The sequence below is a fragment of the Hibiscus syriacus genome, unplaced genomic scaffold (genome assembly GCF_006381635.1).
Source record: "Hibiscus syriacus cultivar Baekdansim isolate YM2019G1 unplaced genomic scaffold, ASM638163v2 tig00113725_pilon, whole genome shotgun sequence".
Taxonomy (NCBI): Eukaryota; Viridiplantae; Streptophyta; class Magnoliopsida; order Malvales; family Malvaceae; genus Hibiscus; species Hibiscus syriacus.
Window position 1 is genome coordinate 1,969,352 of NW_024063471.1, and position 27,233 is coordinate 1,996,584.

A 27,233-nucleotide genomic window follows, 5' to 3' on the forward strand; every position below is an offset into this window, starting at 1 on the left:
TATTAAAATTGACAGATTTGAATAATATTTAAATTATGATACTTAAAAATTAAAAATGGGATATTATTTTATATGAATAATCCTTAGAAACACACTCCTTGTCAGTTAAGGCGTGATTCTATAAATTAACAAAAATTAACAAATATGTAAATAAAGAATTAAAATAATAAATATAATAAATTTAGAGATTAAATTATAAAACTACAAAATATTAAGGCCACAATTACAAATATCTCATATTTTAGCTACTACAATTGTAATAAACCAATTTTATTATTTACAATTAAAATTATTAAAATTCGATGATAAAATTTCAAAATATAAAAACTTATGGCCATAAATAGAAATATCAAAATATAGGGTAATTTAACCATAATCAATATTCGGATTAAAATGTAAATTATTAAAAATCCAAGGACTAAATTAGATATTTTTCCTAAAACATATATACATACGGTTAGTGACTAAGATAGAAACAAAATAAAACTGAAATATAAATTAAAATATACATAAATTGATTTTAGTGACTAAATTGTAAAAATTACAAATTACATGGGCTACGGATAGGGTTTACCCATATACTAAATACGCAGAAACCCCTCCCCAAAATGAAGTCGTTCGGGGAGGGGTATTTATACCCTATTAACCGACACTTAAGGCCAAAACTTTCATTTTCTACTTTCTGATTCTCTCTCTAAGAGAGATAAGCTTTGTATTCTCTCTTAATTCCCTCATCGGAGGGGCACCAGGGGGAAGCTAGACACCACGACCATCGTCCGCCGGTGATTCCGACCGACGACCTAAAAATTTTCCAAATCATAGATCTCTAAACTCTCATCTCGTCCTAAAAACACGTCGTTTGTCCTAGATATACTTTTTTACCTTCGAAATTTCTGACGATCCGACGACACGTGAGGCTCCAACGAGGGTAAGTTTCTCTTGGTTTCTTCTCTATCTTTTTCCTATTTTTCTTTTTCTTCTTTGCTAGTTGTTCTATTTGGCTACCGTTTTCTCCATGTTTCTCTCTGCTTCGTATATATTGTTGGTTCCCTTTTTTTCTTGCAGGTGAGGGGTTTTTATAGCCCCTGTGGTGCTCTCTTTTAACCGGTAGGATGGATGAAGCCCGGTGAGTCACCAGGGCTATGGTGGTGACTCACCATAGGAGCGGCTAGATGAATAGGGTGAGTTGGTTGGGTGCATTAAATGCACCCAGATCTCCTTCGATCAGGCCGGTGGCTTTAATGGCGGCAGTTCATGTGGCAACGACTGAGAGTATCTTCTGGCGGCGGCGGCTGGAGATAGCCCTAGGGTTATGATGAAACCTTAGGGTTTCTGGAATCCTTAGGGTTTCTGGAATCCTCCGGACCATTCTAGATCGTTGGATCTATCATAAATCCAACGATTGAGGGTTGAGCGATAATTGAGATGGAGTTTAGAAACCCTAAACAAGTTTAGGGCTTCAGGTTTAAATTATGGGTCTGGATAGGTTATGGGCATGGATTGGGTTTAGGCCTCCGGGTTGTGATGTATTTGGGCTCCTGTTTTTGTTATTAATTGGGCTCCAGGTTTGTATTTGGCCTGTAATAATAATAATTTAATAATAATAATAATATAATAAATGGGTTAAAAACTATTGTCTACACATCCCTCGGGTAGGCCCAGAATCGGGCTTCGAATTAAATAAAACATGTTAGAGCCGCCACTGATCATTTATTTAATTTATCAGGTTGACCGAACATCTTAATTTACCATCTCACTTGATCTGCGTTTTACCATAAATATGTCAGATTCAGGAGTCGATTACAGTCAAGGAAGGATTAACACCTTGTACTGTCCTTTCAATACCAATTTAATTTCTCGGTTTTCTTAATTATGAAAATTAAAAGTTAAATTAAAATTTAAAGATTCGATTCAAATTACTTAATTTTGATCGATAAAAATTTCCCCTAAAAAGTAAAAAATGTTAGCTTATAAAATAAAATAAATATTCGATAAATCAAAGAAAAAAAAGCTAAATTAAGAAATTAACAAAAAATGTTAAAATAGAAAAATCAAATCAAATAAAATGAAGAAAGTATTAAATTTTAAAATAAATAAAATATAAAAAAAAAATTAAAAGGAGGAAAAAATGAAATATATATAAAAAAATGAAGAACATGTTAAAATTTAAAGAGAATAAAAAAAAAGAAATAGGCAAAAATTTAAAGGATTAAATTTGGGGGTTAAATTGCAAAAAATGAGAAATATAATCAAGGATTAAATCGAAATAATTCAAAATTCAAGGGTCAATTTATAACAGGTGACTAAAATGAATTACACATCAAAGTATCAGGGACTGCAGAAATAATTTAACTCTCTTGTAATTACACCAAGGTCCCCCTATAAATACCCCTTAAAACCCAAAAAAAATCATTTGTAACCAAATTCAGAAAAAAAAACTCTCCCCTCTTCAAAAACCTCTCAACCCGAGCCCTCAACCGGCAAAAGGCCGACCACCACTCTAGCCCCACACCGCCGCTCTGCGGTGGCCGGAAAAAAACCAAATACACCAAAACGCTCTCCCTGGTTCTATAGTCACGAAATCAAAGCCTAATCGTCCTAAAAATGACCCTATGAGCATAGATCTAAGTTGGAAACCTCGAAGTTTACCTTTCCCGATGATAACCTTTCGACTACCGACGACCGTCCCTACCTCGAGCAACAACCGAAACTTCTTCTTCGTTCTTTTTGTGATTTTCCTTGCGGTTTTACGAGTGATTTTTGTTCTTTTTGTCTGTGTTTGCCTTGTTTTTGTTGTGTGTTATTCCGATGGGTTCTCCGATGTTTATATAGCTTCAAAGGGAAATATTTTCCCTTGAATCTCGGTGGCTCAATCCCGATTTAATATGGATTTTCTGTTTTGGGTTGATGGAACGTATTTGTTACGTATTTGCTCTGATATTTGGTGTTTATGGACGTGTTTGTTTATTAGTTTTACGATTTTCCAGTTTTCGGTGCCGAAGATCTCAGCTGGTTGGTAACTTTACTAGCGAGTGGCCTCCACGCGCCGTTGAAATGGTGATCTAATGTGTTTTCGGCCGTTGGATCGAAAAGTCTGATCCAACGACCCTGGTTGATTACGGTGCCGATGCTAAGTGTAAAACCCTAATCTATTGGGCTTGCTTGCTCAGTTGGGCCTTTGAGTTTGCTTGCTATGTCAGGCTGGTATTACCCGGTTGGGCTTCATTTTGGACCCGAATGGACCTTTAGACTCTTTTTTGGACTTGGACCTAAACCAAAGTGAAAATAAATAAATAAATAAATAAAAAGAAATATAAAATATATGTATTAAACCTATACAATATATAATATATTTCAAAAACAACATAATATATTTTCAAAGATTATATATACTATATACATTTTCAAAAATGTTTTCAAAATCATATATGATACGTTTTCAAAACCATTTTTAAAAAAACTATATTATATATGTTTTCAAAAACACGTTCTCAAAAACTATATATTATACTTTTGTAAAAATACGTTTTCAAAACATATATTATATACTTTCAAAAATCACATTTGAAATTATTATATATATATATATATATTATATACTATATAATAATAAAAAGCCCTCAATGTCCCAGACGAAAATGGGTATCTACATATAGAAAAAAAAATAAACTCAATTAAAATTAACATATGAGTTGAGTTCAAACTCCAACTTTTAAAACTAAGTCTAGTATGGTCCACTTTCTAAATTTCTAATGTACTATTATTTTATTTTATATATTATTTAAATATTTTTTTTTATTAATTTAGATTGATTATACGTGATAATATTTATTCTAAAGATTTTCACTCTTTTGATAATAAATACCTAAATACCTTACAATTACTGGTACTCAAATTTAAGACCTCTAGTTATAATAATCAGCTCTTAACTACTAAAATCTCTTTGGCGTTTTCATGCCTTGCCCCAAAACCTTTTTATTTCAATTATTTATTTTTTATTAGTTTTAAAACTACACAAATTAAATCTTAATCTTCCATTATTTTGATTTAAATATTTCTCGAGTTATTGACAATTTTAACAGTAGGAGAATTAAGCTTTATATCTCCTTTTTTGGGGTTTAAATATTTTTTTAGTCATTGTTAATTATGAAAATGGTCAAATTATTACACAGCTCTCATTTTATTTTTATTTTTATTTAAATAAGTCTTAAGATTTTTGTGAATTTTAAAATAAATCATGATTTTCTAAATTTTAAATTAGATACCGAGATTTAAATAATTAAATTACAATTCAACCCCGATATTTAATTCTGGTTTTGTTTGGTGGAAATGATCAACTCCATTGGTATCATGGGAAGAGAGCTCTAACAAAGAAAACAAATACATTCTAAAAAGGATTTTAGGGAAAAGCAAAGGTCTAGCTTTGTTTCAGCCATTCCAAGTAGCAACTTCTTTGAATGAGGTTTAGCCGAATTCGTTGGTATCGTCTTTAAGATTTAAATTCGAGTATTTTGATGTTAATAAATGAAATAAATTTGATTTAATTTCCTGTGACAGATTTATACAGAGCAAATTTGAGTGTATTTTCCGAGAAACTTGTTACTGGCACGCAAACACAAGATTGTTTTCTCTTGAAAGAAAAGAACAGCTATGGATATTAGAATCATTCTGGGAAGATTTCAAACCATAAACTATACTTTTCATATTCTTCATTGATAACCTATAAGGATGTCAGCTTACAATACAAAGATTGATTGTGGCTCATTAAATATGTCTTCAAGGACCAGACTTTCCTCTACTGACTTCACTATACACATACCTATGGTACTCCAACTCTTTGATTTCCTTTCAGTATCGATATCATACATCCGTGTGACATATTGAAACATACCCCTATCCTGAACTCCAGTTAGAGTAACCCAAAAATAGAAAACAAAAACCAAAAAACAAAGGAGAAAACCAATGAACCAACCCTCAGAATCCTAAAGGTTTCTTGATGAGAAACCAGATACAGTTTTTCACCCTCTACCAGTTCTTATCTCCTCTGCGTCATTGTTGAAACTTACTTTGAGGTCATTGATCTTCCTTGTTGAAGAAACTAAACCACTTTAAACTTTGTCAATCAATGTTTTCAAGACCTGTTGTGGATGGGATCCGATCCTCTTCGAACTCTTCGTTTGGTTGACCCATTTGGATCGAATCCATTGTTTACGAAAGCCGGTTTCTTCTCGGCGTCCATTCCCTTGGTATCAACAGACTTGAGAACACGTTGATCATGTCTGAAGCCAACAAGGTGCATGTTTCTCAAACCAGAAACTTCAACTGGTTGAACTGCTAATAACCCAAAAATCATAAGAAATATAAGCACTCTTTGAGCACTGCGAACCATTTTTTTCTCGCTCTCTTTCACTAAACTGAGCTCCATTAAACTCAAAACAAAAAACAAACAAGAAGCAAACACAGACACAATATGTTTGTTCTGGTGTAGTGTGACTCTTTGGTTATGTTCCATTGCTGTAGATATGAGCCTGTTATTTATGTGTCCTGTTGGAATTGGAAAGGACTTTAAAGGCAATATTAAAGCAATGGAGGGACCCAACATTAAAAGAGAGGGTTTTGGGATTCACTAAAAACCATAAGCCTGCAATAATCTAAGCAAATTAAGGCTGCTGTATAGAAGAATCTGACATGGATGAATAAAGGTTTTCCGGAAATTGAAATAATACCCTTAACAAGCCAAGTATCTTTATCTTTAAGCTTCTTCTTCTTCTCTCTCTCTCTCTCTCTCTCTCTATATATATATCATTTATTGCCACCGTGTTTTGTCTGCCACATCATCCGGCCTTCCTATGTGGACTCGGGACCCACTTAGTCCTGTCTGGCAAGCTTCTAGAATGTATGTCGAAAGTGTTACGGTTACGAATTTATGTTAGATACAAGAAAAAAATAATAAAATATGGCACGTAGCACGAAAACTAACAAACCTGATGATTTCTGCAAATTAAACAACGGAGTACTACAAAAATAAAAACATTCCTTTGATATTAAGAAAAGGGTGTTGCTTGTTTTACTTTGATGGAGATGACCGGTCAAGGTAGAAGCCATGGATATGGACCACTCAGAACTGCTAGATTGCTTTGGAACAGTACCAAGCCAAAGCTAATTCCATTAAAAGAATGAGAATTTAAAGTGAAAGCGCATATTATATGTAAAAGAAGAGCCAGTTCAAAAATAAAAAACTTGTCTTTTGCCCCTTATTTTGTGTAAATGTTTCTCGCTTATCCATGTAGGATTATATGCATCAGTTTCCTTTTATTAAAATATGCAAAATGTCACATGCGACTTGGAACATTCTAAAGCATTAATTCTCGCCCTTTAGGGAAGTTTTTTTTTGCCATGGGATGGGATGAGATGAGATGAGATGTGGGGTTAATAATGGTGGCTCCTCATAGCATTAATAAATTCGATTAAATTGAACTCTCTGCCAACCATTAATCCAAAAACAACAACCATATTAAATATAAACTGAAACCCACTATTCAAATTCAAGATAATCCAAACAATTAGTATTTAAAAAAATGAATGATGTACTCCTTAAGTGATTTGTGTTCGAGTAATTGTGTTTGTGTGATGTGTGTGTTGTCAATCGCTAAAAAATATTCTATACACTGAACAAATGCAATATATAATCAAGGATGGACGAAGGGAGTGGGTGGGGGTAATCTCTCTCCCCACTGAATTTTTTAAATTCTTTTATATTTTAGATTTTTTGGTATATTTTTTATTAATAATTTGTTTCCCTCCTCTAAAAACTTAACAAATTCGATCTTTTTTAAAATTTTATACGTTCGAACCGTAACATAAAATCATACATCCGTCCCTACTTCTGATCGTCTCGAATTAATAGGGAAAAAAAAGGAAGAATAGGGGGGCAATATACGGGTGTTTATATAGATGCTTTTTAAAACTTTGATTTAAAACAAAGGGGCAAAAGGGTTGATGAGGCAGCCAGGCTCGACGGTCTTTGTGCCAATTAGACCATCCACAGACAGCCTTGCCTAAATCCCTGACCAACCCACCCATTATATTCCAATATATCAAAAGCAAATTAAAGAAAAAGTCTAATTCCCAAATCCCAATCTTTCATCTATTCCCTCCCTTTCTTTTTCTCGGACTGATAATTGATGTCATTGGCTCCGTCAATAGCCTTTTAGACAAGTTCAGAGTTGGGATATCAGCAATTAGTTCACTGATAAGTCTGCAGAGTTCATAAAATAAGAGCACCTTATCCACTATGACAACTAAGAGTTTGCATAGACTACTTTTGTGAATCCACTAGGACTCTCAGCAAGGTTGGGAGGACAAAAAAATACGACCCCGAGGAAAATACTACTGTCGATGTCCCGGCTTTATGCCCATCTTCGACCAAAAGATCTGATAATAAATCTGAACCGATTTAAAGATGAATAACAGATGTTTAAACAAAATAGGAAGATGAAATACATAAGAATATCAATCCGGGACATACACCAGTTATTTCACAGACAGAGACTGCAAAATGGAATGTTACCAAAAACACAAGTTCAAGGCAGAATCTTGAACTGGCTTTTTCCTTCAAATATTGTTGTGATAGATCATGATCAAGTCCGGTCGAGGGCATGTGAGAATATATGCATGCTGCTTTTGTTTCAAAAGAGAATACCACTAAAAATTTGGCATCCTTTGATGTGACCAACTAGTGGTGGAGTCTGAAAGTGGGATTAGCATTTCAGATTTTAACAATTCCCAAATGGTATTCGAATTTCACCACTTTGCTTTTGTGAGGTAAATAGAGTAGATAATTAAGAGGCAATTGGTGCTTCGTTTTGTTTATTCCTCCCTACTCCACACACCACACACCACACAACTCAAAACAATCTGGATTCAGACAAGTGTCAGGTACAAGATGAGTCGATACACACATATATACTTTATTTTTTTTATAAAAAATCATATATTTAAAATATTATACTCGTAACATATACAAATGAAGAATCGAAATTGGAAATCAAGATGTAGAAAATGAGAGAGGAGCTCATATCCAAGAAACCAACGATTGCTACAAGAGACGGAGATGACTAGCAATTCATAGAAACGAAATCACTAGAGCCCCGAAGTTTTTTCAACTTAAATATTTGGATAACTAAAAAAATAAAATGATTTACGAGTTCATCGATAGGGTGAGAACAAAAGGGAATGTACAACGTTGCTCATCAACTACAGCTATAATGGCAGTGCAGGGCTTCATGTTTCAAACACTAACCTGCTGGAGAGTCACCGTAGTTCCAGATGTGACGGTAAAATGCATGCCCCTGTGTTGCCCAGATTGTAGCACGAATGCAACCTGCGTTGAAGCAGCTGCTGCTTCCTGATATGGATATGATACAATAACAACACAAATATAAAAATCATGTCTGTGATTAACAGATGATTTTCAAGGTCCAAAGAAATATGCGAAGCGGTGTAGACAAAAAAAAAAAAGGATATAAAGTAGGCCTACTCAGGAAGAGAAGTGAACGTGGGGTTTTCAAATCGAAGTAGAAGAAACGGGAGAACAACCTGTCTTTGCCTTCGACGCTGAAACATAGTGATTGCCCAAGCCATGGTGTAGCATGGCAAGAGAAATACGACCGCACGAATCAAGAAGATCTGAGACATTAAACTAAGCAATTTAAGAAGAAATGACTCAAGGTGAGATGGTGAGTTAAATGCAGAAGCTTAAGAAGTGTGTATATGAAATACCGGACGTTCGCTTTCAGTAAAACTTACAGTGAAGACAGTAGACACATCATCATCCGAATCAGCATCCGGAACATTCAATGCATGGCGCAGTAGCAGAAGTGCCATTAGCTGATATAAAATTGAAGAAAAGTTTCAATCATTTTGAAAATGAACTCTCAATTACATTGTCATTTAAGAAAATAAAGATCGAGTTAACTGCTTAGACACCTCAGTCAAGTCCTTTCTCCAAATCAATTTCATCAAAATATTTCCTTGAGACATGGATTATAAATTAATAAATAGAAAACATAATATTCCATTTTTCAGGAATTAATGTTGAACTCACTTAAAGGATGTTGAACACCATGTTAAACATGATTAAAACCTGAAAATGTCAAGCAGCTCCATAATCAAAAGCTTACAATTAGTGCAGCTGAACGGAAAAATGCGGCTCCATTGGCATTTGATGCAGCATATTCATCATACTCAGTTTCCAAAAATTGCCGTTCTGCCTCTGCAATGGCTAATAGGTGAGGATCACGAAAGTCCAGAGGGGTACCAGAGATTGTCCACACTCCACTACAAGACATACAGAAATCAATGAGATGGAATCTTCCATTCAGATCATACAGTACAGAGCTGATGTCAAATTCATTTGCACAAAACACCCTCCAACCGCCAACAGTTGCATTAAAATGTCTTTACATGCGAGGCCCTCAAACTTACCCAATATCAATAGTGGTTTCTTCAGTTTGGGTGAGAGGTACAGCAGTATAATCAGGTTGATAAGGCTGCAAGGCAAATGAAAAGACAGAATACCTTAACAAGGAGAAATTAACAACCAAATTTCAATAGCACTAAGCATAAAAAAAGAATTTAACAAGGCTTCAACAGAATTAAATGCCTAAATATATCCAACCATGGGTTAAAAAAATATGAGATTTTGCTAAAATCAAAAGGCTAACTAAAATTCATCCTAAAAGCAGCCAATTTCACCCTCTTCCACTCTCGTTGAACTACTTCATAATCCACAAACTTTAAATTCCTTGCGGAGGTCCTAAAGTTCTAGTTGAGACAAATGAAAAAGATGAAACCATGTTGCAGTAATCGATAAATGTTTCTGAACAAAATAACGAATTTGAAGGGAGATGCTAAAGCAAGTAGATACCTGATGACAAATCTCGCAATTTATATTGCCTTTCTCGTTGCACCAATGCTGCACGCACTTCCTATGTGCATACTGCAATTCAAAACACACAGATTTCAAGAAATGCTTATCATAAACCCAATTTCATGGAGTATTTTTAAAATGCAAAGCAAAGTAATGATAATTGCGAAATCAGCACAACTTGTACGAGGTTCATTAAACTGAAAGCCGTGAAATTAGTTGGAATTTTTATCATGAAAAATTATGATAACATGATGAAAGAAACTACCTTGAGGCTGCCGCTGCAAGCACAAGGAGTCTCGAGATTCTTAATGGAATCTTCATCCTGGCAAATGCGGCACTCCGCCGACTGAATCAGCGGCTCCTCCTCGTCCCCACCGTCGACCTCCTTCCCCTTAGAATCTGCAAAGCGCGACGCCCCGGGTTCTCCTCTGAGGGAACATCATGGCACTCAAGCGGCTCCGGCTTTACCAGACAGTCAACATTCATCACCAGGTGATCGCTCATAATTTCTTCAGATTAAACAAAATCGACGTAAAAAAAATTAAAAATATATATAATAATTTAAGGAAAACCCGGAATCGCGCTGAGTAAGAGCAGCGAACCCGGGGGTTTCCGATCAAATGAGAGAAGGAAGAAATTACGGAAGGAATGGGAAACAAAAGGAATCTAAAAAATATTTACCTCTTGAGCGGGAAATAAACGTGGAATAAAGAGAACGAAGAAATAGGAGAGAAAATTTCTAATTAAACTTTTTATTTTCCTTTTTTGGATGTTCTAAATTTCTGACGATTGTAAGAAATTTCCCTGTTTTCCAAAAATGTAATAACAGTATCAATAATTTTGTCTTCCTCTCTTTCTATATATAAACAAAATATTTTCACAGCAAAACAAGAGACAATCCATTATAACACAGCATTTCAGTAAGAAAAGTACTCCTTTTATCTAATTTTCTTTAGCCAGAAATCTTCCTTGAAGCTTGGGCATGAAAACTGATCTCAAAAAGCATAATGACATGTATAAACTTAACTAATTAGTTAGTCCACACCATTGCTATTTGAGCTACCAAAGACTCCATGAAATTATCCAATAAAAACACCTTGATTCAAACAACCTTTTCCATAAATGACCGAAAATGAAGACAACTTTTAGTCAAAACCATAAATACACAACCAGTGCTCATACTCAAATCTAGTTAATCTTTCAATTGTAACACTCACATAGCTGGAGTTCAATGCACAATTTCAGGCACTTCTAAGCCTGCAAAACTTTGGCACAAGGCACATATGTCAAGCATACCACAGATGCAAATTGTTTGAATAAAGGCTCTAATATTTATAATGTTTTATAAACTAGTCCCTCTATTATGATCAATTGTGTAATTGTTCAAATACATGCATATTTTAGATTATGTTTGACTTTGTTTTAACTCTATTATTCGAGTGTATATCCGAACCAGGTATTGGGTGTACAGCAAAGGAATAGCTTTTTAGAGCTCAAAAGGTGGGTAATTGTTGTGAACCAGAGATGGGTTGTTATTGGACGGTTGCTTCTTTGGTTTAATTTCAAGCAATTATTTGTAAAATTGTCCTCTCTTTTTAATTTATGAAATTTGTAATGTTTTGTTTAAGTCAAATATTCAATAGCGTCATGAAGTTATACTAGCAAAATTGTAAGAATTCATTTGCTATAAGATTAAGAAAATACAAGTCAAACTGAAATTGACCTTTGCTCCTTTTTCAGATAATTTTGTATTCCGTCGGTTCATAAATTCACATTTGTTACGTATAGGGTTGGATTAAGTGAAAATGGGTTCACACAATATTTTTTTAATAATCCAGAGGATTATATATTATTATCTATTTTATTAATTAACCACATACACATATTTATAGATAGGATGATTATAGAGTAATATCTGTTTAGAATTTTCTTAATCTATTGACAATATATAAACAACTTGTAAATGTAACTGCTCGAACCTATAATCGATAACAGGACTAATTTTCTCTTTTATCATTGATATCATTCGATGACTTCAATATTTATTAATTTGATGGGTTAAATTATATAATGATTCAATTAATTCATTCCGCAAGCAAGATAAAAAATTATATAAATTATCATGAATCGTTAAAATTTATGGTAAACTAATTGAATGACCACCCAATTATGAGGATGGTGTTAATATAATCTCCATTTTCAAAATTGAGTCAATATGATCACTTAACTATTTAATTAGTTCCAATATAATCACACGTCGTTAACATTTAACGGGGAGTGTTTACGTGATAGTTAACAAAATTGATATAATTACATATTTGATCCTCAATACTTATACATCCAATCAATTTGATCCTAATTTTAATTTTATTTAATAAATTAACAATCCAATTAGGAGATGACAAGTGTCAACATATGATCATGAAACATGTCACATTTGACACGTGTCAACCTATGATTGGAGATTTTTTTACAAATTTTAATTTATTTAATTAAATTTATTTTTATCTAATCAAATGGTGACACATGCCACTTAGCTTGTATTAAATTTTTATTTTAAATTTATTTTTTTATATTTATAAAATAAATTTAATTAAATAAATTATAAATTATAAAAAAACCTCCAATAAGGAGTTGACACATGTCATATGTGACATGTGTCATGATCGTATGTTGACACATTTCGCTTCCTGATTAGATGGTTAATTTATTAATTTAAAATTAAAATTAGAACCAAATTGATTGAATATACAAGTATTGAGGATCAAATATATAATTATACCAATTTTATGAACTACCACGTAAACACTTCTATTGAATGTTAATGAAAGGTGACTATATTGGAACCAATTAAATTGATAAGTTGTCATATTAACTTAATTTTGAAAATTGCGGTCACATTAACACTAAACTCATAATTGAGTGGTCATTCAATTAGTTTACCATAAAATTTAACATTCATGATAATTATAACGTTATATTATTTATGTCACTGAACTTTTAATTATATTCCTATACAAGGGTTGGCATGCACGCAGTAGGACCAACTCAAATCTTACAGTAATTTAACATTCACGATAATTATAGCGTTGTATTATTTAGCTGCCTAACAACGTAACCCCACGTTAAAAGCATGGAAATAAAACTTAAAACAAAATTTAAAATGAAAAAAAAATAATAACTCCATTGAGGATCTTAAAACACGCAAGCAATGACAATACAAGCATATGCTGCCATGAATATTCCATGTCCTTAGCCCCGCCCAATAAATACATTCATCTATCAAACACAACTTCATCATTTGTTTGAGAAAAAATCATAAAAAAAAACGAAACTCAACTCATGTTCGGTCATAATTATCAACCTTTTCGTACTACAATCACTATAAGAATAAAATATTTAGTGACCATTTAATGATGATATTAAAGACTTTCATCACAAAAAATATATTATTTATTATGAAAATCATTTTTTGTCACTTTTAAAATAAGTAATTGTGACTTATTTTTATTTTGTCACTCTTTATATAATAATTGTAACAACTTTGAAGCTCATCACAAGTAATTTGTCACTAATAATGTTTTATTGCGACCAACACAAATTGTCATTATCAATTGGCCACTAATAGAATTGTTGAATTTACACCAACTTATTTTTCACAGAAAAAATTGTAATAGTAATAATATATTACATAGTCATTGTTACTATTTATAATTGTGATGAAAACATTTTATCATTAGTCTTAGTTAGTGATTTGTGACGATAATTATTTTTGTCACTAGTTTTAGTTAGTGATTTATGACGACTATAATTTTTATCACTATTGAAGTGAATAGTTGTGTCCTACTTGTATTTAGTCACTAATAAAATGCTTAAATTGACATCACCTTTTTAAACAAGAAATGATGTAATAGTTATAACATACTAAGTGATCACTATTATTATTCATAATTGTGACAATAATATTTTTCACTAGAAAATTTACCATTTTATAATGGTAAGAAAAAGACACCCCTTTTAAAAAAGTTTTGACATCGTATGTATTAAGGGTGTTCATTTGTTTAATTCAGTCACCGATCGAACCAAACTTTTATTAATCGAATTAATTCATTTTTCCTTCACGGTTAATCGATCAAATTAAATAAAGTTCGATTAATTTGATCGATGACCGAATTAATCAAAATTTTAATATATTTTAATTAGATTAATTTAAATTTAATATAGATATTTTTTATTTGGATCAAAATTTAATTAGATTTTGATAATTTAATGGATCTAGTGTGATTAAAAAATAATTGGAACTTAATTCTGAATAGATTTGAGCTTAAAATATGTATTTAATATCTATATATATTATATTTAATATTTTTAGTTAATTTGATTAATTCAGTTAATTAACTGATTTCGAATTGAATTAACCATTAAATATTGAAAAAATTAATTGTTCCCCGACTGAACTAACTTAGTGGCTGGTCGTTTTAGCCGAATTAATTCAATTCGGTCAATAAATTCGATTAAAACTGAAAAATGTCGGTCTATAAATTCGATTAAAATCAAAAAATGAACACCCTATTTTCTTTTGATTAATGTTTGAATAATTTGTAATAGTTTTGTGTTACTTTAGCTATATTTTACATTAATTTATCGAATTCTAAAGTTATCCATTAATTTATATGATTTTATTTAGATATCATAATTTAAAATTATGACATCATATTATGAAATTTCTAACTCCGCCCCTGATTATGTCACAAGTATCACTGTAAGAGTAAATGTTTTTACTGGCAAATTGATAGTGATTATTAGTAATTTTGTCGTAAATATTAATCTTTTGGTGACAAAAACTTTGTACAACACTGTCAATAAAAATAAGTGTGATGTATTTTTATTTCTTCATTGTTATAGTAATAACTATGATGATTATATTTTTCTCACAATTAAATTCTCACTATAAATATATAATTGTGATACAAATTTCACCGTAACAAAAATTTTGACACTATTAGAATACGCAAATTGGCATAATTCTTTCCTTGACGAGAAATGATATGATAATAACAATATATAAAGTGATTACTATTATTTGATATTTATTATGACAATAAAAATTACTTGTCAGTTAGAATTTTACTTTTGTTGTGATAAATATTGACATCAATAATAATTAAAATTATTGTTAAGATAAACTAGTTTGTCAAAGGGTAAAATTTTGTTATTAGTCTTATACTCTAATTTGATTAATGTTAGTTTATATACATTTTAAAACTTTAAATTTCAGTAACCATCCATATCGTATAATGACTACATGAATAATAAATTGACTAATAAAATTTCCTTAATCTTTTAAATATATTGTTTTATATTATTAAGAATTCTATTTTTATTAACGAAATAAGTGATCGATGATACTATAAGCTTTGATAGTGTCATTTAATATTCAATTATGATTAGTTTTTCCTTCAAAATAATTGATTAGTTTTTATATGTAATTTATGATCTTTATGAAGATATATGTGAATTTTGCAAACATCAATAATTATTAGTACTTTCTTTTTTTAATTTAAGACTTTTATAACAAGGGGTTAATACATTGTCAAATATTTAAAAAAATATATATAATTTAAGAATACTTGGTATTACTTTAGATTTAAATTTTAATATTTATATGATTTTATTTTAAAATAAACTTAATTATTTTTATATTTCATATGAGAAATCATAGAAAATTTAATTAAATAATAATAATAATAATAAATCAATATTATATATATATATATATATATAAAATTAATAAAATTAATTTCAATTATAGTTTAACATAAATATACTTTTTTTGTCAACAATATATATTTCTTTCTCGGCACAGTGGCTAGGTGTTGCACTCTTTCCCTGAAGGTCTCGCTCATGCTAATTGCAATGCAAGTTCCTAAAGAAGATGGATACAACTAAAAATATAATATCTACTATAATTGATTGCATAATAAATTTTTAATTAATTTATATCTACTATAATTGATTGCATAATAAATTTTTAATTAATTTAGTTATGTAGTTGTGATAAAATATTTGTCACTGATAAAGATGATATTAGTGTCTAAGTTTTCGTCATTGTTATTAATATTTTTGTGACAAAATTGGTGGTCACAAAATATACATTCAGTGTCAAATACATTTATCACAATTCCTACTGATAGTACCAAACATTTAGTCACTAAAAAAATACCTAGTGTGACAATATTGATGGTCACAAAAATATATTTTTAATTTAAAAACAAAATCATCACAATGCATTTTGATAATTCTGTCTAATAGATGGTCACAAAAAAAACGAACAATTGTGACAAGTTTTAGAATAATTGTCACTAATGTAATAGTGAAGGAGTTATTAGTGACGACTTGAAAATTTTGTCACTATGCATTTTAGTGTCTAAATTTAGTGCTTTTAGTGACAATGTTTGTCACTAAAGGTGCATTTTCTTGTAGTGAATCTTTCTCAACTGTTTGTCTTTCACAAGATTTTGATTTCTTCTACTTTGTTCTACTGGTAATGAATCGCCTTTTTTAAAAATGATCATCGTGTTTTAGAGTTTGGGATATAATAATTTGGTTCATATTTATCGTACAGTTTCCTGGAGAAAGGATGAGCGCATGATTTAATGTTGGGGCGAACATAAACTTATAAAATTCCAGAGACATTTCTAGGGAAAAAAGGTCCCTCCGTTGATAGAAGTTCCAAAATAGATTTTGTTTTGTCAAAATGCTCCAAAAGGAAAGAATAAAGGTTAAAATGATAATTTAGTTTGCCTTAAAATAAAATGATGGAGCCAAAACTCTCCAAAAGATAAGAACTAGAATGATTATTTAATTAAATGTTAGAGACATTTTTAAAGTTATGTCTAATAAAATCATAAAAATGATTTTTAAAAAGTATAGATACAAAAATATTATAACATAAATAATAATTATTATAATCAGTCGTTAAATATACAATTAAATTTCAAAAAGTATTTTTTTGAATAGTCTCTGATTACATGTACTATATGTTCATAATATTTTTAATCATTGACAACGCTCAATGGCGTATATATACTGCAGACAACTGCTCAAACTCAAGACCTTAAAAGAAAACAATATTTCCATTAATCAATTAGGTCACTGAATACACTCAAAAAAAATAAAAGATTTAAATTTAATTATAATAAGATAAAAAGACATCAGAGATTCCTGTACTTTTGAAAAAAAAACTAATATAATCATCATATTATTTTTCTCTCATTTGGCCCTCCAACTCAGAAAATAAACCTAATATGACCTTTTGACCAACGTTTTTCATCGTTGACTACTACAATATTGATTTGGTAGTTCACGATGATAACGTTAGAGGCATATGCACTAAGCCCCAATAGGGGCCAAGTGTATCCTCATTATTTTGGGGAAATTGTTAAATTTAGTTTAATGTTGTAGACACCCGTTTTTGTCCGGGTCAACAAAAGCATTTTATTATATATTTATTTACTTATTTATTATTATTATTATTAATATATTTTTATTTTATTATTTTTCCATGCCCTGCACTCAACAACCTCGATTTAGTGAGATTCAAAAAATAAACCCACGTATTTGAGTCTTATTGAAACACTAAAACCAATGTATTTGAGTCCTATTGAAACACTAAAACGAAGCATTTTGAGTCCAAGTAGGACTCTAAATCTGAGCTAAAAATAGGTTTCTTTAGACTATAAATAGACTTATGCATCAAGAGGAAAGGACACATAGAAAAACGTGGAACCAAAATCAGAGGAAAGGGCAACGATTTGGAAAAACTGAGGGAAAAAAATGACAAAAAATAAGCGTGGAGGATCCAAAGCCAGTATCTAAAAGCACGAGGAGTGACAGAGCATTTTCATTGCAAATCCAGTTTTTCTACATGCAAAACATGGGAGATGTAACAACTTTTGACTTATTCTTTTATTTCATTTTTTATTTATTTACTTTATATATATTTTTCATTTTCTCCTAATTTTAATATTTTTTTATTTCTTTTTACATTATTATATATATATATATATATTTATTTTTTCCATTTTTTATTAATATTATTATATTAATATTTTTTATTATTCTTTTCTCATGTTTATTTTCATTTTTACAATCAAACACTTTTGATTTTTTAGGGATACTTTCAATTGATCAAAAATAATTAATTCGAATTGAATTTTTAAATTTCAATTTAAATTTTGATTTTCGCGATTAAGACAACCGATGAATTAATTGGTACTGAAAGGGTGGTTCAAGGGTGCTAATCATTCCTTGACCGTAACTGACTCACGAACCCGACACGTTTCTGGTACAACGCAGATCAGGTAAGATGGTGTCCGACCTACCTAAATTCGTTTTAAATGGTCGGTGGCGACTCTAACCCATTTATTTAAGTCGAAGCCTAATTCTGGGGCCTACCCGAAAGATGGTTCTGACAAATGTGTTAAGGAAAAAAGAAAAAAATATAGCATACCCATTATTTTTTAAAGAAAGAAATTTAAAATTTTGGACCCACATTCTTAAATTTTTGGATCTGCCATTGGTTGACGTGGCAGTTCACGGTACTGACATGATAGTCCAAGGTGACAGATTAACGTGGCAGATGACATGACAGATGGACTAACTTGGTCATTCTAACATGGCAGATGGACTCCCACGTCAACATCATGGACCATTGCATCAACACCATGCATTGCCGCGTTAGCATTGTGAACTGAAATGCTAGTACTGTAACGATCAACGATAAAAAAACGTTGGTCAAAAGATCATATTGTATATGTTTTCTGAGTTAAAGAACCACTTTAATAGAAAAAATAATAAGAGGACCACATTAATTTTTTTCCCATAAAACAAGGACCTCTTATATTTTTTTGCCATATAATAATTACCACAACTAAAATTAACCGTTATAATGTATAATATTTTAATTATAATAATTGTGAAAGCAATGGATAAATTAATTACACCACTGGTGCCCGGACATGTGTTATCGACCAGTTGACTTGACTTGCACGAAAGGTAATTCTGTTAATAAAACTTCTACCTGGCATGCTAGATTGAGCCATGCTACTGTCACAAAAATGCATAAAATGTATTTGTTTTCTAATTTGAAGTTGGATAATACTATTTTTCATAATTGTGGTGTTTGTCCTAAAGCTAAACAATCAAGATTGCCCTTTCCTTCTTGATGTCGCTAGAGCCCTTAAATTTCATTCTTCTGTTCCAATTAAATTTTTGGGAGAATGCATTCGAACTGCTTGTCACATAATTAACAGACTTCCTTCATATGTCTTGAATTGGAAATCTCTTTTGAGCTTCTATTTCACAAGGTTCCTGACATTTCTTACTTTAGAGTGTTCGGTTGTTTTTGTTATGCAACAACTCCAAAATGTAGTGATAAATTTTATTCACGCGCAATATCTTCTATTTTTCTAGGTTATTCCTAAACTCGGAAAGGTTATGCACTGTTCAATTTGGACCATGTAGACACCCGTTTTTGTCCGGGTTATTATTATTATTATTATTATTATTATTATCGTTATTTATTATTATTAATTAATTACATATATTTTTGCAGGCCAAATTAAGGCCTGATTACAAAGTGACCCAGCTGACCCATTACAACAACCCGAAGCCCAATTGGCCCAGAGACCAGAAGCCTACTGCTAACCCAGACCCAACCTAGCAGATTAGGGTTTCAAACCCTAAAACATATTAGGGTTTCAAACCCTAATCCCCTACTCAGCCGCCGCTTCTGTTTGGACTTCCAGCCGCCGTGTGACTCCTCAGCTTCCCAGACGCCAGCCACTCAAGCCGAGCCTCCCCTTCTCTTCCTCTGACGCCGCCACCATCACTGTTCCGGTCTGACCCCAACTGTTTCACTATTGTCATCTACAGCAAAACCAATCAAGAAAATATATCATATACAGTTCAAATCTCACAAAATCTAAACTCCAAATTAAAATACCAATAAATCCCTAAATATTCGGGATTTCTATCCCACCAAATCAGAAAAAAGCCAGGCTCTACCTAGATATCATCATCATCTCACCAGAAATCCGAGGCAAGCAAACATAAAAGACCAAAAAAAGAGAAAATGGACGGTGGGTGGAAAAAAAAACCAGAGAATAGAAAAAAAAAGAGATACGAAACAAAAAAAAAAGAGAGAGAAGAAAGAAAAGTTTTACCTTCTCGAACCACCACCGGGAATCTCGTTGTGACCTTCTCCGATCCCAGCTAGCCCCATATCTGAAGGTAAAGCCTTTTCCTCTTCTAGGTTAGTTAGGATTGGGGTGCAGTGGGTTTTGGGGTTATGATTCACTTAGGTTTTTTAGGTGAGAGAGAGATGAGGTTACTCCCCATGGCCACCGATCTACGGTGGCCGGGGAGTTTAAGGTTTAAATCCTCGGCTGAGGATGAGAGAAGGAAGGCGAAGAGGAGGGTCGAGAACCATTGTGGCTCTCTGTCTCTGGAAGGAGAGGGAAGTCTGAAGGGTTTAGGGTTCTCTAGGGTTTTCACCGCCGATTTACGGCGTTTGTGACCTCTGTTTTTCTCCACGGCGGAAAATAAAGGAGAGAGGTGGAGGACCTCTTTGGCTCTCTGTCTCTGGAAGGGGAGGGAAGAACGAGTGAAACGGCTGAGGGAATGGGGAGAGAGCAAATGATTTTAGGGTTTCAAAATAACCCTTAAAAGGGTTATATTTCAGACGTCGAGCGACGTCGTTTTGAAGCAAGAGGGAGGCCGAGTGATGGGATTAAGGGTTAATAGCCTATTTGGTCCTCTTACCTCTGTAATCTTGCATGCGTGTTCTTAACATTTATGGGTAAATAACAGTTTAGGTCCCTCAAGCTTTTGTAAGGGTTGTAATCTGGTCACTAAATGAAATCCATGCAATCTTATTTCGAGCCTATAGTTTTATTTTGTTTTATTTGAATCACTAGTTTATATATTATGTATGTTTTATGATCTTCGAATTTGGACCTGTGATTTATGTTTTTTTTCATTTTGGTCACTGGACTGGTTATTGTTAATATTTTTGAAAGTTTAGACATTGTACTCTTTATTTATGAAACTTTTATCTTGATCACTACTCTCATATTTTGGGTTAAATATCGATTAATGTCTGTTTATTTTACTTTCATTATATTTTAGTCCTTATCTGGTTTATTATTACATTTTTATTAGAGTTCGAATTTGGCCATATTATTTTATGCATGTTTCGTTTTAGTCCCTGTTTAACATTTGGCTTAATTGTGGTTTAGTTCTTTATGTTTTTTTTTTCATTTCATTTTGGTCCCTAATATGATTTATGGCTTATTTTTTTACTGTTTTTTTAAAAAATATTTGTTAATTATATTTTAGCCCCTTAAATGTTTTAATATTTATTTTGGTTTGTAATATTTACTAATTTGTATTTTAGCCATTTATGTATGGATGTGCATTTTACTCATTAGATGATTATTGGTAGTGTGTTTACTTTAATTTAATATAAATCTTTGTATTTCCAATCACATTTATTTTCATTATATTTTTATCTATGTAAGAAATATTCGATTATATTTTCAAGAACACGTATGCGTAGAATGGGCGTGGAAAGTACCACTTGGTCGAAGGGGTACGATCCGATACGGCATTTTAACGACATAGGGACTTGTAACAAGTCGAGTATATTTTACTAATTAATTTATTAAAATGATGTAATGTGTGGTACCTTAAGTGACGCTCACTTTATTTTATGTGAATGTAAATTTTAAATTTTCATTTTATATTCGATACACGTTTTTAAATAAATGATGAGAGAATATTCTTTAAAAGATAAGAAATAGACGAGTTAATTTTCCCGACGGAGGATTGTTAATCTCGAGATTTCTTTTCAAATTAAAGAATTTTCTCTGATAAAATAATTCGAAGTAAATTAATTAAATCTCAATAAACAAATCATATTTTAGCTTTATATTCAATTTGTAATTTCCACCATTTACGACGATGTGTAAGCTACACAGTACCAATTTTGGGCGTTGTGGGGGTGTTTACCCTTCCCCACACGTAACCGACTCCCGAACCTGTTTTAAATGAATCTTTGGTAACGTAGACCAAATTTTTGTCTTATAAAATTATTTTTCTTAAAATTGTTTTTAAAAGACGTTTTTAGGTATTTGACCTACCTAACCCAAAGGTCGATGGCGACTCTTTTCAATCTTATTCAAATCCATTCAAAATCACCAAATTTTCCAAATTAAAGTCGTAATCGTTTTTTAAAATAATACTTAATTGTTTTACAAAAAAATGGTTATGACAGCTTGGCGACTCTGCTGGGGACCGAACGAGAGTCAGGCTGTCGGTCGCTTATATATGGTCGTTATGGTGGAAATTATAAGTTCGAATCTTTAGTAAAACTATGATCTATTTATTGAATTTTTATTTATTATTTTATCTCTTTATTTTTATATACTAACATTTTAATTGTTTTCATTTTTTTCAGATATTTCTTAGTTCTCGTTGGGTGTTATTTTTTTTTATTTTCCCTGTTTTTAAGTCAAAGGTTTGTTTGTTTCTCCTCACACACATCACTTTCATTAGCATAACACGAGCTCTAGACATGAGCTTCGATCCAAATTAGTTAGGGTGATTGCTTTACTCTCGTAAGAATTTATTCTTCGTATGAGTTTTAGCGAACAACCCATGGGATACATACCTTATACCTTCGTAGGAATTTATTCCTCGTATGGGTATAAGGCAGTGAATCCCCTCGAATTGAACTCGGTCCGTTTGAAACCTGTAATGGGTAAGGATTGAGGGTTTGGTAGCCCAAGGGGGCACCGACATCAAGGACAGTTCGAGTTCCTTTTTTCCTGTTAGAGCTGAAACCATGCATATAGTGAACCATAGAACGGTCACACTAGGTAGAGTCTTACTGAATCTCTGTCCGTCAATAGGTACCTAAAATAGGCGTACACAATGGAGAAACCCTCTAACCTTTTTATTTTATTTTATTTATTTATTTTTGAGTGTGTAGAATAGATTTATTCTGTTAAAGCATGTGAAATAGAATTTAGGTGCAGTTAGAATTTAATTAATTTAGGAGGGTAGAGAGCATGTTTGGGTAGGACCCTTTTTGAGGAATATTATTCGGGTAGATAATACATAAATAGAATAGATTTATTTCCCGTTTTACTTATCTTTTTATGTTAAATTTATGCAATTGTTTTGACTAACTGTTTCGTTTGTTTTGTTTATTTTTTTTTCATACTGCATAGACATATCATTAGAAAAGGCGATTGATCTGTGAGTATCGATAAAGTGGAAAGACTTTCACGATGGAAATGAGTTTCCTAAACAAAGAAGTGAATCCAGCAGATGTAAGGAACTGGTCCGAAGCCAAGCAGAAAGAGCAGGGAGATAGTCTATCAGGGAACTACGTGTCGGATCTGTCTGATTATGCACCAGCTTCTTTAAAACAGAATGAGCTTCAGGGATTGAAAACCATTTGGGAAAGTTGGAATCTTATTGAGAGGCAAGCTTTTCAGCAGACTTATGGGGATATATTTCATCTGATATATGTGAAGGTAGACCCGGTTCTCATACGAAGCATAATACAGTTTTGGAATCCGACCTATAGTTGTTTCACATTCAACCGAGAGGACATGACTCCAACCCTCGAGGAATACCAATTTCTGTTGAATTTGCCAAGCGTTAAAGTAGACAAAGTTTACTCCCGATCGATAAAAGGGCCTTCTTTTAAGTCAAAGCTTGCAAAGATCTCGGGCACAAGCGACAAATGGGTAAATGATCGCTTGCAACGCAAGGGAGAAAGTGAGGGAGTGCCGTGGTCTCACTTACAAAAGATAGCTGAAGCACACGTAGATGAAAACGTGCGTAGAGATGTATTTGCCTTGGGTATATATGGTTTGGTAATCTTTCCAAAATGTTTGGGGTTGATCGAGCTAGCAGTAGTCGATTTGGTTGAGAAGTTAGGAAGAGAGGTGAATCCAGTCCATGCGATTCTTGCTGAAACTTTCCGATCTTTGAATATATGTAGAAGGTTGGGGGGAGGTCGTTTTATGGGTTGTGCTCAATTGCTTACTGTGTGGATCAGAAGCCATTTCTGGAAGGAAGAAAAAGTCAACTATAATCGTTTTTTGAAAGATTATTCTCCTATTGCTGAGTACCTTACGAAGGAGTGGCCTGAAGTATCTCAGAAAGATCAATGGATTGATTTCTTCCGGAATCTACAGAGTCAAAACATAGCATGGCGAACACCGTGGCTGATGCATACACAAATCTTGTTCAAGTGTGGAGATTTGGACTGGATTATATTACTGGGACTATGGGGAGGAGTGGGATACGCTCCTTTGTTGATATTGAGACAGTACGGTGCCCGACAGTTTGTTCCCGTGACTCATGGGTTGACTGGTGCTGAATTTGATTATAAAGAAGGCAATTATAGAAAGAAAATCAAAGATGTGGCTGATTCTTGGAGGATGACTTTTAGGACTAAAGTAATTGGAGCGGATGTTATTTTAACGCCTGATTATGAAGCCTGGAGAATCAGGAGGGTAAATGATAAAATACCTTTAACATCTGGAGAGGGATCAAGGTTGATAGAAGAACAAATCAGAAATATCCCTTCGAATTTGGAAATCCAAAGAATTGAGTTTGAAATGGAAAAGGCTAAAGATTCCAAGAAAATAGAAGAGATGGAGAGAGAAAACTTCATGTTGACTATCGAGGCTGAATTTCATGCCAGACAGTTTATAATGATGAGAGAACGGAAAGAGGAGGTGGAAGCCGATTTAGAAGACTTAAAAAAGGATTATCAAAGGGTGCAGCAAGTGAGAAAGAAACTTGGATCCAGAGAATTAGCGGCTGCAAGACGGCGAATCAAAAGTCTGGAAATTGAGAACAAGTGTCAGATCAAGAACATAGAAGCTGGAAAAGCAAAAGTATGCGAGCTAGAGGTCGATAAAAAGGAATTGATCAAGCAGCATAAAGCTGAGGCTCGTAGAGCTCAAAAACTCCATGAAGAAAAAGAAGTCAGCCTGAAAGAATTAGAAGAAGAAAAGAATCAAGTCCAGGGGTTAAAAAATGAGATGAACAGTATAATTGAGGACTTTGAGGACAAAGATCGAAGAATTTTAGAGCTCGAAGAAGAAAGAAAGCGAAAGAAAGAAGAGATGTGGTCTGAGAGACAGGGATGGAATCGATTCCTCGATAGAAAGCAAGCAGAGATTGGATCGTGGATGCAGAGATTCTCGACAAAAAGTCAGCAAGTAGATGAGCTCACGGGAGAAATGGGAGAATTACAGATGAGATTCGAACATGAGATGAACCAATCTCGAGCTATGAGTGATGAGCTCAAAAGTCATGTATCGAACCTTGAGGAATCCCTTCTGCAAGTGCAAGTTCCTCCCGCTTCAGTGGACCTAAGAGTTGCTCTCGAAGAAAACAAATCCTTCCAGAAGGAAATCAGAGAATTGAAAGGTGAACTCCAGAAATGCCGAATTCATATTACCAATCTAGAAAAAGAGATCAAACGCATCAATAAGGGATGGGAAAATACATATGAGCATTATCGATCCTTGGTAGAAGAACGCGAGCGCATGATGGGGGAAGCTATTGCTCAAATGGGTGAAGTGGCTCGGTACATGAACGAATTAGCCAATAGAGCGGAGATCATCCAACTGCGCACAAATCCGGTTTCTGAATATACAAGGGAGATCATCGCCATTATGAATGAAATTGTAGAGCTGAGTCTGAGGGCTAGGCCTTATATGTAATAGAACTCCTTTGTAATGAGTGAAACTTTTTATCCAATGAAAGTATTTCCGAATGGTTACTGCTTGGGTCAACACCTTTTATTTGCATTTCATACTTGCATCATTCATTATGCATAAGTAAATTCATCATTTATAATGCATCACCAATAAAATGTATCATTTATAGCACATTACCAATAATATGCATTCGAATTTAAAAGAACAATAAAATTAATTTCCGAAGGGTTATGTGACAGACGATTCTGACAAGTAAGAACTCCAATCCTTATCACACGCGAAGTAGAGCCATGGAGGCCAAGCTTGATCAATTAAAGAAAGAAATGCAAGAAGATTTACTAAGAATACAACAAGAATGGCAGGCAAAGATGGATCAGTCACAAAAGTCAATTATAGATCAAATCCTGCAAAGCCAGGCTAATATGATGAATGAGATGATAACCAAGATGTCTGGGATACGTACTGAAACAGTTAAAGAACCAAGCACGGCCCCTGTTGAAGTTTCTAGGCAGGAGTCTACCCCGAGACTAGTTATCTCACCTGAAAAGCTAGTTGAACATCCTGCAGGGTCTTCAGCTGTAAAGGTTCAAATGGCCACGACTAACCCTCAAAACAGTCCTTATGAGTATATTGATGTAGATCCTGAGGAAATGGAGAAACCTAAAACGGAAGTACCAGATCATTTAAAGGACTGGTGCAAAGGGTTTTTTAAAGAAATGGGAAAGCAGGGTTCTCAAGACGGAATGAATGCAGAGGAATTGAGTCTTGTGCCAGACCTAGTATTACCACCAAAGCTCAAAATGCCGGAATTTGAAAAGTATGATGGAAAAACTTGTCCTGTTGCTCACTTGACCATGTTTTGTCGAAGAATGACAGGATTTGTGAAGGATGATGGGCTATTAATTCACTGTTTCCAGGCCAGCTTGACGGGGTCAGCTATCAGATGGTATAACCAATTAACCCGAGCTAAAATAGGGTCTTGGAAGGATTTGGCCAATGCGTTTAAAGAACAATATCAACACGTTACCGATATGATGCCTGATCGTGTTACTCTCCAAAATATGGAGATGAAGCATAATGAGACCTTCCGACAATACGCTCAGCGCTGGAGGGATATTGCTGCTCAAGTGCACCCACCACTTACTGAGAGGGAGTTTATAACCATGTTTATAGATACGTTAAAATCTCCTTATATTGATCATATGTTAGGAGTGGCAACTAAGAGCTTCTCTGATATCGTGATGTGTGGAGAGATGATCGAGAGAGCATTAAAGAAGGGGCAGATTGTCGGTAGCCAAACTCCTGCAAAGAAACCTTATGTGAAAAGGAAAGAAGGAGAGGTGAATAATGTAAATTTCTCTGTGAGTAAGCCGAAAATGGGAAATTCTTCTTCATCCCAAGGAGAGACTAAGCGCGAGCATAACAATGAAAGGATGACGTTCACTCCCATACCAATGACTTACAGTGAGCTCTTTCATGGATTAGTCCAA

The 27,233-nt window shown here is 33.1% G+C and overlaps 1 pseudogene; it reads right to left on the reverse strand.

The window, feature by feature from the left end:
* Nucleotides 1-8,252: 8,252 nt before the first annotated feature.
* Nucleotides 8,253-10,450, reverse strand: LOC120187421 (annotated as a pseudogene).
* Between the last annotated feature and the right edge of the window lie 16,783 nt (nucleotides 10,451-27,233).